General features: G+C 46.1%; 1 non-coding gene across 1 annotated transcript; it reads right to left on the minus strand.

The window, feature by feature from the left end:
• Nucleotides 1–9,124: 9,124 nt before the first annotated feature.
• Nucleotides 9,125–9,213, minus strand: trnap-ugg (transfer RNA proline (anticodon UGG)). Its single transcript is given in 2 exon segments — nt 9,125–9,160; nt 9,178–9,213. It is a non-coding gene; the product is annotated as a tRNA-Pro (tRNA).
• Between the last annotated feature and the right edge of the window lie 6,255 nt (nt 9,214–15,468).

Genomic DNA, 15,468 nt, shown 5'->3' on the forward strand with positions numbered 1-15,468 from the left:
CGTTGCCCACCTCTTTCTGGAATGTGTCTTTGCAAAGCAGGTGTGGAAGAGATGCAGTGGTTTTTGTCGAGGTTCATCCCAAGCAGCTCTGTAGCACAGGAGTCTGTGCTCTGTGGGCTGTTCCCAGGGACGCACACCGAGATAAACATCAACTGTTGCTGGAGGACTATCAATTCGTTGAAAGGCGCTCTTTGGTCTGCCCGAAACTTGCTGGTCTTCCAGTGCAAAGAGTTGTCCACGACCGAATGTTGCAGACTGACACATTCCAAGGTCCAGGACTAAGTGCTGAGGGACGCACTAAAGCTTGGGGCAGCTGCAGCAAAGGCTCAATGTGGAAAGACCACTGTGTAAGATCCCCTCACCAAGCTGAACTGAGGGGCTGGATCCATGGGAAACCACTCGAACTGTAGCCAGAAAATATTTGTTTGCTGTAAAATGTACATGGCATGACAATGAAATGGAAGGGTTGTGAGGCAACTCACTCCTGTATTGAAGGAAACTGATCTCCTTAGCACTCTCTGTATTGTTTGACTTGGTGCTTTTTGGAACTGTTTTGTAATGTATTTTTTTTTTACAGATTTTTATGAATAAAGTATATTTTGGAAATTAATAAAAGAAAGTCTGGCAGAGGTAAAGGAGGGAAAGGACTGGGCAAAGGCGGAGCAAAGCGGCACCGCAAAGTGCTTCGTGATAATATCTAGGGCATCACCAAACCAGCAATCCGCCGCCTGGCTCGCCGTGGCGGGGTCAAGCGGATCTCGGGTTTGATCGATGAAGAGACTCGAGGGGTGTTGAAGGTTTTCCTGGAGAATGTGATCAGGGATGCGGTCACCTACACTGAACACGCCAAGCGCAAGACGGTCACTGCCATGGATGTGGTGTACGCTCTGAAACGGCAGGGCCGCACTCTCTACGAATTCAGCGGCTGAACAACTCGACCCTTTCCAGCAAACACAACAAAGGCTCTTCTCAGAGCCACCCACCGCCTCACAGAGAGAGCAGTGACCTGGAAACGGGAGCTGGGATAGGCTGTTTAGAACTGTCTGGAATAAATCTGTGCTGTGTTCGAGATGCAAAACTAGAATCCCCCAATTTGACATTTCATTTGTAGCAAGGATATGCAGTGGATTTGATTTTCTGAACGGGCTGTGTAAACAGTGCCCGAGGCTCTGCAGTTAGTTATTTCTCCAGTCGACACATGCCCTCAGTGAAAAGCCACATCACTCCTCCAGAATCACTCATTGTTTTCATAGAATTTCAAAATGATTTCGCTGCAATGAGGGAATCCGGGAGTTTTGCAGCAGCCATCGCTGGAACCAGACCCACTTGTGATGTTATTTCCCCCGAGACAGTGTTTCCTGCACTGAAACTGACAGGGTTTGTGAAACTGATCAGTTTCAGCTCAGTCATTCAGGGACCTGGAATTCCCGCAGTTTGAGCCCGCGCTATCCAGAGCCCACTTCTGATTGGTCACCCTCTTCCCATTCGCATGTCTTAACCAATTGCCGAGCCTCGAATTAGAAAATACAGCAAATCATTGGCTTAAATTGTCGTCCTGGCAGAAAGGTTGAATTCAAAAAAGCCGCCAATTTCAGTGTTGGGCAGAATCGAATTACTCAACGAATCTCAATAACGAAATTGGCGGCACATTTTATACTTCCCCGATTTTCCTTTCCATCGATTGGGGTGCTAATTCACTCGGGTGCGTTTGCTAATACTAACTGTAATCCTCAGATCCATTTAACATTTCAGTAATCCTATTAAATACAAAAGGAATTTGATGATTGCATTTCCATTGGAAGATAGTGAATTAGTACCCCGATCGATGGAAAGGAAAATCGGGCAGAGGATAAAATGTGCTGCCAATTCGTTATTGTGATTTGTTTATATAACTGACCAGGACTGACTTCACCCGAACACAGCTACTAGCTCCCACCCCACTGACCGTTCTCCCCCCTCTGCAACTCGCTTTCTCCCCCTCCTCCCTACTGGTGAAATTCCGCACTCTGGCTGTTCGCTCTCCGCACCTCCACCCCCACCCTGTCCCAGCCCAGCCCACAGCTGCTAGCTCTGGCCGTGACACTCGCTCCCACATTTCTTCACCAGGCGCCACCTGTAGAAGCAGGAGGGCCGCAAGGGGTGACAGGGCGATGGAGGAGTGAGTGGCTGAGAGGAGGGAAGCGGCGCGGCCTGGAGCGAGTGGCCAGAGAGTGGGGTCTTGCGAAGCGAGGAACAACTGGCCAGGGGAGTGCGGGGGTGGGGGAGCAGCGAGGTCTGGAGCGAGCGGCTGAGGGGGGGAATCGTCGAGGCCTGGAGTGAGTTGCCGAGGGGTGAGAGCTACAGCTTCAAAATCTCCCATTCAGCCACTTCCTCCAGCCAAGTGTTGGGGGGATGGGGTGGCTAGATACCCAATGACGCTTTATCACGCATGCACGAAGATGGATTTGTTGCGGAAATGTGATGGCGTTGGCGCTGCAAAATGACATCATCCCGTGCACGCGCCACTCAATCCTGGCAAGATGTCAAAAATCACTGTGATTTTTTTTGGTTTTTTCAGTGCACTCCTCTTTCTTTAGTTGCCTCTTACCTTAATGTATTGAAGAAACATCTTTGGGTCCATTTTCATTTCACTTGTCAATATTCTTCCATGTTCTCCCTTCACCGCTGCTCCCAAATCCCTCCAGTTCAGTCAAAACACAACTTGGTAGATTTGGGATTTGAACACACGCCTCCAGAAAACACTACGACCTGAACACAGCCCTTTCGACCACTCGGGCATCTTGACTGTTTCAAGCTTATGACAAAAGCTGAGAAATTATCCATTCTTTGTGAAAGTATTTGTGAGATTGTGGAAATGTCTGGAAGAGGAAAGACCGGCAGCAAAGCTCGGTCCAAGGCCAAGTCTCGCTCCTCCCGGGCTGGACTGCAGTTCCCGGTGGGCCGTGTTCACAGGCTCCTGAGAAAGGGCAACTATGCTGAGCGTGTGGGTGCTGGAGCCCCGGTCTATCTTGCTGCTGTGCTCGAGTACCTGACCGCTGAAATCCTCGAGCTGGCCGGTAACGCGGCCCGGGACAACAAGAAGACCCGCATCATCCCCAGACACCTGCAGCTGGCCATCCGCAACAACGAGGAGCTCAACAAGCTGCTGGGAGACGTGACCATCGCTCAGGGCGGGGTGCTGCCTAATATCCAGGCCGTGCTGCTGCGCAAGGAAACCAGCGCTCAGAGCTCCCAGAAAAAGTAAAGCGGCCAAAATGACATCTAATAAACCAAAGGCTCTTTTCAGAGCCACCCACAGTCTCTGTGAAAGGGCTGGTTACTGTCAGGAGGGAGTCAGAGATGGAGTTATTGTCACAGTGGATTGACCTGTTGCACATCTGTCCAGCTGTGTTTTCATTTCGCTCTGTTTTTCTGCTCACACATCTCCCCCTCGAGTTAATTGCAGAACTGAACTACAGGGTGTAGAATCAACAATTCCCAGGAGCGGGGGGTGAGATTGTGCTGAGCAGCAATGAGCCTCCAGTAATGCTGCTTTCTAAATTCCAGATCAGCTCTCAGTCCAACAGGCCTTTCGTATTTTAAATATCACAACAGAGCTGAGCGGGGGTGAGCGCAGCCTCAGCTGCACCGAGTCTCAGGGGCTCTCAGGACCCCAATCAGAGCCACCAGGCCTGGCGGGCGTGCAGCAAGGACCCGGGGGAGGGAGGGTGCACCATTAAAGTGATGGTGCAGCACCTCCCCCATCCTCGCCGCCACTTCCCGGTTTCTTCTCCCGTTTATCATTAAGCATTAAGAAGACGCTTTTGATCTGGACTACACTGGTTATAAAGTAAGACCCAACTTTGTCTCTGAAAGTGATGAATAGCAGCAACAACAGCAGAATCCAACCCCTGCAGTTACATGTGAACTTGCTGATGTTGCAGCAGATTGAATGACTGAGTGAATCCCTTCCCACACACATGGCAGGGGAACGACCTCTCCCCAGAGTGAATGTGTTGGTGTTTCAGCAGATCATTACTGCTTTTCAAGCTCTTCTCACAGTCAGGACATTGAAAAGGTCTCTGATCAGTGTGAACAAGTTGATGTTCAGTGAGGTTGGATGACTGAGTGAACCCCTTCCCACACACGGAGCAGGTAAATGATCTCTCCCCATTGTGAACTCACTGGTGTTTCAGCAGGTTGACTCTGGCTGGGTTCAGTACTACACTCACTGGTTCCTCTCTCTGTCTTCCCCTGAAGGTGCTGATTCTGACTGTATGTATGTGCTCTCTCCCCCTCCGACCCTCCCTGTCCAATGTAGTATCTCCCAGTTTTGGTGATGTGCTCTCCCTGACCTGTCTCCATTTCTCCTTCTTGTACAGACTTGCCCTGACTGTCACTATTTCATAGAATCATACAGCACAGAAGGAGGCCAATCGGTCTTTTGTGCCTGTGCTGAATCTGTGAAAAAAATGATGCAATTAGTCCAACCCCCTGCCTATTTCCCCATAGTCCTGGAGAAATTCACTTTGAAATATTTGTCCAATTCCTTTATGAAAGTTATAATTGAATCTGTTTCCACCACCCTGTCAGACAATTCATTCCAAATTCGAATCAGTTACTGGGTAAAAAGATCTCTCCTCACCTCCCCTTGACATTTTTGGCCAACAATCCCAGCTTCACCACCCTGTCCAGAGAACTGAAACCCCTCATCTCTGGTATCATTCTCGTAAATCTCCTCCAAACTGTCTCAAAAGCTTTGATGTCCTTTCTGAAACCTGGTGCCCAGAACTGGACACATTACTGTAGCTGAGATCTAGCCAGCGACGCCCACATCCCACGAACGGATAAAAAAACGCTCCCTGCTAAATCCCCAATTCTTATCCATTTACAGACGCTCCTTGCCCAGTCCCCAAATCTTATTCATTTAGAGACGCTCCCTGCCCAATCCCCAATTTCTATCCATTTACAGACGCTCTCTAACCAGTTGACCTTGCTGGCGGGCAGTTTCGGGAAGCCTCACAGGGAAAAGCTTCACCGCCACCCGCAGGGACACAAACGGGATTGTTCCATCCTATTGTGGCCTTGACGCCCTGCTCCAGCTGTGTGCACCCGCTACGGGCGCGGTCTCCCTGCACTTTGTGAATATTCCGCTCCAGCTGCAGATGGAGCTCAGCCACTACCGCGCCTGCTTCTTATCAGAGACAAGGCAAATTCTGGAGCGCAGAGCATTCTGGGTACCACAACTGTCATTAATGCCAATGTCTGACATGATAATCAGGTTTTATTTCCTACATTTCATTTCCTGGTATGTTAGTGCGTGTTTTCTTTTGTACCTGTCAGTGCCTGGGAGGAGAGAGTCAGCTTCACTTTGTAGCCGTGAATTTCTGGTGTGAGAATGTGGGTTCTTACTCTGTATGTTTCAGTTTTCGGTTTGTGACTGTTTCTGCTATTGCTATGTGAGTTAACTTTGTGGAAAGAGATGCAGTGGTTTTTGTCGATCTTCATCCCAAGCAGCTCGGTAACACAGGAGTCTGTGCTCTCCGGGCTATTCCCAGGGACGCACACCGAGACAAATATCAACTGCTGCTGGAGGACTATCAATTCGGTGAAAGACGCCCTTTGGTCTGCCCGAAACTTGCTGGTCTTCCAGCGAAAAGAGTTGTCCACCACCGAATGTTGCAGACTGGCACATTCCAAGGTCCAGGACTACGTGCTGAGGGACGCACTAAAGCTTGGGGCAGCCGCAGCAAAGGCTCAATGGGGAAAGACCACAGTGTAAGGTTCCCCCACCAAGCTGGACTGAGGGGCTGGATCCATGGGAAATCCCTCGAACTGTATCGGAGAAATTTTGTGTGCTGTAAATGTAAAAATGTATATGGCATGACAATGAAATGGAAGGGTTGTGAGGCAACTCATGATTGTACAGAAGGTAACTGATCACCTTTGCACTGTTTGTATTTTTTGACTTGATGCTGTTTTAAACTGTTTGGGAATGTAATTTTTACAGATTTTTGTGAATAAAGTATATTTTGGAAATAAAAAAAAATGTGAGTTTCACCACATATCTTTCAACAACTTGTATGTGAACATCAGCTTTTGTCCAGATCTATCAGTTTCTGATATAGAGTCATAGAGTTATACAGCACAGAAACAGGCCCTTCAGCCCATTGAGTCTGTGCTGGCCATCAAGCACCGAACTATTCTAATCCCATTTTCCAGTATTTGGCCCGTCGCCTTGTATGCTATAGCATTTCAAGTGCTCATCTAAATACTTCTTAAATGTTGTGAGGGTTCCGGCCTCTACCACCTCTTCAGGGAGTGCGTTCCAGATTCCAACCACCCTCTGGGTAAATTTTTTTTCCTCAAATCCCATCTAAACCTCCTGCCCCTTACCTTAAATCTATGCCACCTGGTTATTGACCCCTCCGCTAAGGTAAAATGTTTCTTCCTATCTAACCCATCAATGCCCCTCATAATTTTGTAAACCTCAATCTTATCTTCCCTCAGCCTTCTCTGCTCTAAGGAAAACAACCCTAGCCTTTTCAGTCTCTCTTCATAGCTGAAATGCTCCAGCCCAGGCAACATCCTGGTGACTCTCTTCTGTACCCTCTCCAGTGCAATCACATCCTTCCTATAGTGTGGTGCCCAGAACAGTACACAGTACTCCAGCTGTGGCCTAACTAGCATTTTATACAGCTCCGTCATAACCTCCCTGCTCTTATATTCTTTGCCTCGGATGATCTATATTGGCCTGTAATCTAAGGCTTTCCTCCTCACTATTTACGACACCACCAATTTTCGTGTCATGTGTGAGAAAGGGTTTGATTCTATCCCTATCAGTATCCGTTACATGCATGTGTTTTTAATCTGCACCCCCTCTATTTTATTCTCTGTACTTGTCAGCCTCTTGTAGGTGAGTCTGTGTTTTGCTCTTTATCTCTCAGTCTTCGAAGTATGAGCCTGGGTTTGTACCTAATTTTCTTTGTACCTTGCAGGATGGATATTGAAGAGAGGTTTTTACACATTAACTGCCAAATCCTGATAAGTGATTTTTGGGTTTCACACAGTATCTGTCAGTTTCTTGTCTAGGACTGTTGGTTTTACTCTGTCCCTGGCATTTGCTGGTTTGTTAGTGTGGGGTTTACACTTTACCTGTCAGTTTCTCATATGTGAGTGTTGGTTTCACTTTGTATAGAATCATAGATCACAGAATACTTACAGCACAAAAGGAGGGATTCAGCTCAGCGTGCTTGTGCTGCCTCTCTGCACAAGCAACTCAGCTCATGCCACATCCTCATGTATTCCATGAAAACCTGAATTTTTTTTCCCTTCAGATAATTATCATATATCCTTTTGAAAGCTATGGTTGAATCTTCCTCCGTCACACTCTCAGGCAGTACATATCAGATCTTAACCATTTGCTGCATAAAAAAGGTTTTTCCTCATGTTGCCTTTGGTTCTTTTCCCATTCACCTTAAATCGGTGTCCTCTGCTTACTCAGCCATGAGCAATATTTCCCATTGCTTTCTCAGCACTGATGAATTGTGAGGTGGGAGACAGCCAGAAGTCCCACTGAGCTGCACTGACCCCAGCTGAAAAAGAAATGAGATAAAGTTCAATCTTTCACAGCGAGATGCTGCAGAGAGTTAAGAGTCCCGAATGAAAGAGAGCGTTTCTCATACTGTTGTCGAATTTCATTTCAAACACTCCTTGTACTCTCTGCTAATGAAGCCTAAAAAATGGAAAAACTAAATGGCGCTCAAACTCACAACCCTGAGATTAAAGGTCCCATGATCGACAGACTGAACTGAATATGTCACTTCTACTGTACCTCTGTTTGGATGGATGCAACTGTATGCTCCAATGCAAGGGCAGTTTTCAAATCCTCCCATGGGTCCACACGTCAGACTAAGTTCCATGTTGTGAACTCAAGCAAAGGAAATCTGCTCACTTCCAAAACTATCAGCAAATTGAAGCTGATTACGATCAACATCATCAGAGGTCAGAACTACCTGGTGAAAGAAGACTCCCTGAAGAAGGATCCACAATTATTCAAAGGCATCGACAAAGTGAAAAACAAGAAAATCGATGAGTCAATCCAAGCTAAACAGAAACACTGAAGAATTCCATTCCAGTCCAGAACACAATTAGAGGCATTTTTTGTATTCAAAGCTGGGCATCAGTATTTAATAGCTGACATATAATTTTGAATATATTTGAATTTCTTTATTCATTTGGCACTGCTGAACATGAAGCAGTCTTAAATCATTTAATTTTTTTTTGTAAAATATGACTTACCAGATTAAAATATTAGATCAAGGGAGAAATTTCAAAGATTACTGGACCAGTAATCCAGAGGCCTGGACTCAAGATCCAGTGACAGCCAGGACGTCAAGGCGGGAAACACTCCGCACTAGTCTGCAGTGAGCGATTCCATCGAAGGTAGAGCACAATCTCTTTAATATAAGAATGTATATTTTATAATAATTAATCACTCAAGACCTTCCTGGTCTCTGCATCTCAGCTGCTCTCTGGATAAACTTGCAGAAAATATTTCAACCTGTAAAGCAGGAGTCCAGGGAATGTATAATGATATTTTCTAGCCTTCGGGCAATATTTTAATCAATACAGTGTGGGACAACCTGTCTGGGCACAACTCCATGAGTTTCTCTTTAACTAGTGACCTCACAATCACTAACTTCTATGGTAACAATCTTCAGCTCATCACCTCCGGTACGTAGCTCTAATCTTAATGTACATTTAAACAACCTTTCAAGTCCACTTACAGTTTTTGTTGCCTTACCTGCACAAGCTTAAAAAGTGAAAAACGGAAGCAAGTTTCACTGAACATTCTGGTGGTCAGTTCGGGCACGGGGAAAAATGAAAGGACTCGGACCAGGTCGGATGTGGTGCTGTCAGGCTTGGGTCGGGTTTCATTTGCTGACCCGAGCAGGCCTTTAGTTACTGTTGCAACCTTATATTCCCACTTGACAATCTGCATATTTTGTTCATTTCAATGTTGTCGACAAGCTCTTTGAATCCAGTTCCCCGGTCCTCAAGCAGGCTGAGTTTGGAAATCGATTCCGCTTTCTGGAAGGCTGAAAGCAATCGATGACCTTAAACTAAAAATGGCAACAGAGAAGGGCTCGTCTGGGATTTGAACCCAGGACCTCTCACATATTAATCACTTATATACCCAAAGCGAGAATCATACCCCTAGACCAACGAGCCACCGTTGGCATGGTTTTTATTCACTCCTGTGGAATTTCACTGGCACCCACAGCCGATCATGCATTTTTTTCAGATCAAAACAATATCCTACAAAGCTGAAATAAAAACAGAAAGTGCTGGAAATACTCAGCACCTCTGACAGCATCTGTGGAGAGAGAAACAGAGTTAACATTTCAGGGTTTTCACCTTTTGTTTGAGCCATCTTTTCAGACTGCTTCTGTCCATCCAATCTCACTTTTTACTCGATCCACATTCTCAGGGTGGTGCAGTGGTGAGCACTGTAGCTTCACAACTTCAATGACCCCGATTCAGTTCTGTATACTGCCTGTGTGGAGTTTGCAAGTTGTTTATGTGGGCTTCCACAAGGTACTCTGGTTTCCTCCCACAACGAAAGACTTGTGGGTTGATAGATAAATTGACTGTTGTAAATTGGCCCTAGGGTAGGTGATAGGAGAAATGTGGGGATGTGGTAGGGAATTCTGGGTTAACATAGGATTAGTATTAATGGGTGGTTGATGGTCAGTGCAGACTCAGTGGGCCAAAGGGCCTATATCAGTGCTGTATATCTCTATAACCATTCTCTGAGCAAATGCATTTTTCATGAATTCCTCATTTCTTTTATTAACGACAATTTTATATTTCCGGCCCTTGCTTCATATGATACCACAAGTGGAATCATGTTTCCATCAACCCGATCAAACCCCTTCACTATTTCCTCATATTGCAATGTTTCTTTAACCCTGACAGACTGTGGAGTTTCTGCTGCTTGATTGCAGTTCTTGCTTCCCGCCAGTAGATGTCACCTCACTCCAATACAGTGAAGTTTACAAATGTGAGAGAGACACAACAGGAAATAATTGTTGACATTGTAGTGAATGTGTGGGATTTAGAAATACTAGGAGTGGAGACGAGTTATTATTGAATTTGTCAAACCAAACATATGTTATAATGTTGTGTTAAATCTGTCACTCTGTTGTCTTGATTCTGAGAGTGACATAGACTCATCGAGTCATTGGGTCATTTGTGGTATCGAAGGAGGCCATTCGCCCCATCGAGTACAGGCCAGCTCTCCATGGAGCGATCCAGTCAGTCCCACTCGTCTGCTCGAACCCCCTAGCCCTGTAAATTTATTTCCTTCAAATGCCCATCGAAATTCCTTTTGTAACCAACGATTGTCTCCACTTCCTCCACCCTCGGGGGCAGCGAGTTACAGATCATTACCAATCACTGTGTAAAAAAGCTCTTCCGCACATTCCCCCTGCATCTCTTGTCCAAAACCTTCAATCTGAATCCCCTAGTCCTTGTACCAATAGTTAATGGGAACAATTTTTCCTTGCCAACTTATCTAAAACTGTCAGAGCCTTCGACACCTCTATCCATTCTCCCCTCAATCTCCTTTGATACAGGCAGAAAAAAACCCTGTTTTTCTAACTTAACCTTGAAACTAAAACCCTCCATCCCTGGAACTATTCTGGTAAATCTCCTCTGCATCCTCTCAAGAATCCGCACATCCTTTCTAAAGATTGGTGAGCAGATCTGGATGCAACACTCCAATTGGGGCCTAACCAGAAGTCAGCATAACAACCCTGCTTTTGTACTCAATGTCTCTATTTATAAAGCCCAAGATCCCACATGCTTTGCTAACCACTCTCGCAATATGTCTTGCCAACTTCAAAGAATGATGGACATGTACTCCAGGTCCCTCTATTCCAGCACACTCTTCAGAACTGTAGCATTGAGTATATATTGCCTCTCCCTATTTCTTCTGCTAAAATGCATCACCTCACACTTGTCACTATTAGATTCCATCTGCCACCTGTCTGCCCATCCTACAAGCCGATAACTATCCTGTTTCAGGCAGTTCATATCATCCTCACTGTTTGCCACTCCTCCAAGTTTGGTGTCATCGGCATATTTTGAGATTCTACTCGATATTCCAAGATCCAAGTCATTAATCTGTTGCAAAAAAAAAGCAATGGTTCTAGCACTGACCCTTGGGGAACACCACTGTTGACTATCCTCCAGTCTGACCAAGAACCATTTCATATGACTCGCTATTTTCTGTCCTTAAACCAATTTCCTATCCAAATGGACACTGACCCTCCTAATGCATGAACCTCAATTTTGTTAACCACCCTTTTCTGTGGTACTTTATAAAATGCTTTTGTAAAATCCATATAAACAACATCCACTGCATTCCCTTCATCAACTTTCTCAGATAGTTTATCAAAAAATGCAGTTAGATTCATCAAGCATGAACTTCCATTTATAAAACCATGCCCACTCTCCTTAATTAACTCAAACCTCTCCAAATGACTTGATTTTTTCCCTGACCTGTTGGTCTTGTGCTTATAGCAAGCTCACCAAAGAGCATGTATTTGGCAATGTGACTGTCATTCATTTGGCCCAGTCAACAGAGCCGCCTCTGATTCAAGAGGGCAAACATGCTGTGGATCCCTGCACGCTGGTGTACTTCCTCATTCGGCACTCTGTCCTGCCAGGAGCTGTCCAATATCCATCTGAGGCAGTGGAGGTGGAAGCTGTTCAGCTGCTTTTCTTGGCTTGTATAAGTTGTTGATGCTTCTCTACTATAAAGGAGGGTGCTGAGAACACAAGCCTGGTACACGTGGAGCTTTATATTTTCGGTCAGTTTGCTGTCGGTTCACACCCGTCTTCTCAACTTTGACATGACAGCTGCAGCATTGGCAATCCTGGTGCTGATTTCAGCATCAAGGGACAGATTGCTGGTGATTGCTGATCCAAGGTATGTGAAGCTGTTGACAACCTCCAAAGTGAGGTTGTCAATGTTGATGGAAAGTGGAGTCTCGACGTCCAAGTCTCTACGTCTTGCCAAGATGAACAGCTTGTCGTCAGCTCTGATATACAGGTGAACACCCCCATCTGAGTCACTGAAAGTGTACAATAGCAGCATGGAGACGAATACACCAATTATAAAGGATGTGATAAGTGGACAGTTAGAAAATAATGATATGATTGGGCAGAGTCAACATAAATTTATGAAAAGGAAAACAGGTTTGAAAAAACCCGTTGAGTTTTTTGAGGATGTTACCTGTAGAACAGATAAAGGAGAACCAGTGGATGCTTTGGTAATGTCCCACACAGGAGGTGAGTAAACAAAATTAGAGCACATAGAATTGGGGAGAATATACTGATATGGATTGAAAGTTGGTTAACAGACCGAAAACTGAGAGCAGGAATAACAGGTCCTCCTCAGGATGGCAGGCTGTTACTATTGGGGTACTGCAAGGATCAGTGTTGGAGCCACAGCTGTTAACAACCGAAATAAATGATTTGGATGTCGGGATTAAATGTAATATTTCCAAGTTTGCAGATGACACAAAGCTCGGTGAAGTGTGAGTTGTGAGGAGGATGCAGAGAGGCTTCCAGGGAACCTGGAGCAGCTAAGTGAATGAGAAAGAACATGGCAGATGGAATATAATGTGAATAAGTGTGAAGTTCTCCACTTTGGTAGAATAAACAGAAAGTCAGAGTATTTCTTAAATTGTGAGAGTTTGGAAATTGTCGATGTCCAAAGGGACCTGGGTGCCCTTGTTCCTGAGACACTAAAAGCTCACATGCAGGTGCAGCAATGAATTAGGAAGGCAAATGGTATGTTGGCCTTCACACGAGGGGTCATGAGTACAGGAGTAAAGATGTCTTGTTGCAATTGTATAGAACCTTGGTGAAACCGCGCTGGAGTATTGTGCATAGTTTGGTCTCTTCATCTAAGGAAGGATATACTTGCCATAGAGGGAGTGAAACAGAGGTCACCAGACTAATCCCTGGGATGGTGGGATTGTCTTATGAGGAAACTGGGCCTGTATTCCTTAAAGTTTCGAAGAATGAGAGGTGATCTCATTGAAACTGATAAAATTATTACAGGGCGTGCCAGTGTGGATGTAGATAGGATGTTTGCCCTGGTTGGTGAGTCTAAAATCAGGGGACCAAGTCTCAGAATAAGGAGTAGGCCATTTAAAACTGAGATAGGGTTGAATTTCTACACTCAGACGGTGGTGAATCATTGGAATTCTCTACCCCAGAGAGCTGTGGCAGTTCAATCATTGAGCATGTTCAAGACAGAAATTGTTAGAAATCTTGATACTCATGACATCAAGGGATATGGGGATAGCACGGGAAAGGAGCGTTGAGGTAGATGATCAGCCATGATCGAATTGAATGGCAGAACAGGCTCGACGGGCTGAATGGCCTACTCCTATGTTCCTCTGCTCCCAAGAGAGTTGGCGCCAGCGCGCAGCCCTGCTTTACCCCACTGCTGATCTTGAAAGTGTCTGATGTTGCTCCATTGTAACTGATGGAACTGTGCATGTTCTCGTGGAAAGAAGAGATGATGCCCAAGAGTTCAGGAGGGCAGCCTGTGTTCCATCGCAGTTTGAAGAGTCCGTCTCTGCTGACGAGATCTAAGGCCTTGATGATGTCGATCAAAGTCTGTGTGGCGCAATAGATAGCATGTTGGACTTCTAAATAATGATGAAGAAAGCATTCAAAGGTTGTGAGTTCAAATCCCACTGGAGTCAGGTTTTTGGACCAGAGACAGAAGAGCACAACAGAACAGAAAGTTCACAAGTGTGTCAAAAGCACCGACTCAGAGACAGAGCGAGAGAGAGAGGAGCACGGCAGGAGCGGAGCTGGGGCAAAAAAATCAAGGAGTGACATCACAATGGAGAGTGAGAGCAGGGAAACAGAGAGCCGCTGGGGTGAGTTTACAGGATGTGGTTCTTGCTTCGGTGCAGTGGAAGGAGCTGTCTGGTAGTTGATTGATTTGGAAGAAGCTACATGTTTGATGAGTATCTGGTAAGTGATTAAGGTCCATTTTAGTCCTAATGTTTAAAATAGTAAACAAACTAGTAGTAAGCTTAATAAAATATACAATAAAATAAACAATTGAATAAAATAATGAAGTAGTTAATTGAAACACGTTAAGGATGACAGGACAGGTGATGTGTCACAGCTGCAGCATGTGGGAACTCCTGGATGCCAGTGTGATGCAGGGCAAACACATCTGCAGTAAGTGTTTGCAGAAGGGGGAGAGGGCAGAAATCAGAAATTGGCGGCCCATCTCACTGCTTAATGTTGACGACAAGATTCTGTCCAAAGTCATAGCCAGTCGAGTCAAATCTGCTCTGGAGTTGGTGATTCACCCCGATCAGACCTGGACTGTACCCGACAGGAAGATCTCTGATAGTCTCGCGCTACTCAGGGATACGATCGCCTATGTACGGGACAGGAGGGTGGACACCTGCCTCATCAGCCTGGACCAGGAGAAGACTTTTGACAAGATATCGCACACCTACATGATAGACGTGCTTTCCAAAATGGGGTTTGGGGAGGGAATCTGCAATTGGATCCAACTGCTCTACAAAAACATCAGTAGCACAGTCTCAATCAACGGGTGGGAATCGGAAAGTTTCCCGATCAAATCTGGAGTCAGACAGGGCTGTCCTCTCTCCCCGGTCTTGTTTGTTTGCTGTATTGAACCCTTTGCTGAGTCTATTAGGAAGGATGCGAGCATAAGAGGGGTGACAATCCCAGGCAGCGGAGGCACTCAGGTTAAAATCTCCCTGTACATGGATGACGTCGCCATCTTCTGCTCGGATCCGCTGTCCGTGCGCAGACTGATGAGCATCTGCGACCAGTTCGAACTGGCCTCGGGAGCCAAAGTTAACCATGGCAAGAGCGAGGCCATGTTCTTTGGGAACTGGGCTGACCGATCCTTTGTCCCCTTCACCGTCAGGTCAGATTACCTGAAGGTGCTGGGGATATGGTTTGTAAGGGCCGGGGAGTGCACCAAAACATGGGAGGAGCGAGTATCCAAGGTACGACAAAAGTTGGGCATGTGGGGGCAGCGATCTCTCTCCATTGTGGGTAAGAACCTGGTCATCAGGTGCGAGGCGCTCACGTTGTTGCTGTACGTGGCGCAGGTCTGGCCCATACCCTACTCCTGCGCCGTGGCAGTCACCCGAGCCATTTTCCGCTTCATCTGGGGATCTAAAATGGACCGGGTCCGGAGGGACACGATGTTCAAATCTCTGGACAAGGGCGGGAAAAATGTACCCAACGTGGCCCTCATCCTGATGACCACCTTCGTGTGTGGCTGCATCAAGCTGTGTGTCGACCTCCAGTACGCAAACTCCAAGTGTCACTACGTGCTGAGGTTCTATCTGTCCCCAGTGTTGCGAAGGATGGGCCTGGTCACATTGCCACGGAACGCTCCAT

This window comes from Heterodontus francisci, unplaced genomic scaffold (assembly GCF_036365525.1).
Source record: "Heterodontus francisci isolate sHetFra1 unplaced genomic scaffold, sHetFra1.hap1 HAP1_SCAFFOLD_43, whole genome shotgun sequence".
NCBI lineage: Eukaryota > Metazoa > Chordata > Chondrichthyes > Heterodontiformes > Heterodontidae > Heterodontus > Heterodontus francisci.